The 1,166-nt window shown below is 37.0% G+C and overlaps 1 protein-coding gene across 1 annotated transcript in view; it reads right to left on the reverse strand.

Moving 5' to 3' along the window:
- Positions 1–281: 281 nt before the first annotated feature.
- The window catches only part of LOC119418455 (cholesterol 24-hydroxylase), a 14,126-nt gene continuing 13,241 nt past the window's right edge, over positions 282–1,166 (reverse strand). Inside the window, exon 16 of the mRNA XM_037685744.1 lies at positions 282–769. The gene's annotated coding sequence lies outside the window, so the exon portion shown is untranslated. The remainder of the gene's footprint in view (positions 770–1,166) is intronic.

Consider the following 1,166-nt stretch of genomic DNA (forward strand, 5'->3'; position numbering starts at 1 on the left):
TCTTTGTATAATTATTTTGCACACAATTCTTTTCATACAGAGCTCCTAAAATATTCATAAACTCATCATATGATCTGTTTACATCATCAACATACACGTCTTTCCAGTTTTGTTTATGTAAATCATCTTTTAATTTGTCCAATGCTTTTTTTTAATGTGTTTATTGTTTTTTTTTTCTTAATTGTAATTTATTTTGTAATGTTTTGATCATTTTTATAAATCGTGAAAACTGGTAAGTGATCACTCATATCACTCATTAAAATACCTCCCATCACATCCCCATTTGTTACATTTGTGAAAATATTATTGATTATTGTAGCACTATGCACTAAACACTATAGCACTAAACATCAGCACTAGATAGAGTTCAGGGTAACTTGTTTTATATTTTATTTCATAGTTTTCATTACAGTGAAGACTATACTATATTTAAGATTTAAATGTGTTTATTAAGGGGTGACAAAGTTTTCATCATTTTCACAAGTGGGTCACAGGGAGGGGTCAAGGACTGCTGTATGCTTTTCAAAATAAAATAAAAAATGTTGATTGTTTTTGCCCTCTTTGACTCGGAGCAGAGCTCCCCGTTCACACACTTAAAGCAAACCACGCATGTGCACAGCCGTCACTGATCTCGCTGTTGCTGAGGGACCTCCCGCACTGCACCCCCGACCTAATATGAATGCGTCATCATCATACAGACATGTCCAACTTGGGCATGTGACCAAACTCCTTGTTGTCTTGCCGCCGAGGGAGCACATCGCCTTAATTCCTGGAATTAAACAATAACACTAAAAGATGAATATCTGTATGCCCCACATTACAGCAGAGATGTGCGTCTCCATTTAATTTGATCCCATTTTCCACCAAACTCACAAAGTTCTCTAAGAGAGAGCTGAGTGAAGCTGACACCCCACCCACTTCCAAAATTAAAGCAACTAGTCTGAATGGTTAGTGCTCCGTTAGTGCTGGTTTGTGCCGTTAAAATTTTCGTTAGTGCTGCTTTGCTTTCTGAGATATTAAAGATTAATTTTTAGCTCATCCAAAGGTCACAATCCCCCCATGTTGCTCCAAAACACACGGGAGTGGTCTACTTTTTTAGTGCTTCGTTAGTGCTCGTTTGTTCCGGTGAAACTAGCGTTTGTGCTGCTTTAGTTTATGAGATATTA

The sequence above is a fragment of the Nematolebias whitei genome, chromosome 12 (assembly GCF_014905685.2).
Source record: "Nematolebias whitei isolate Nwh7 chromosome 12, NemWhi1, whole genome shotgun sequence".
Lineage (NCBI taxonomy): Eukaryota > Metazoa > Chordata > Actinopteri > Cyprinodontiformes > Rivulidae > Nematolebias > Nematolebias whitei.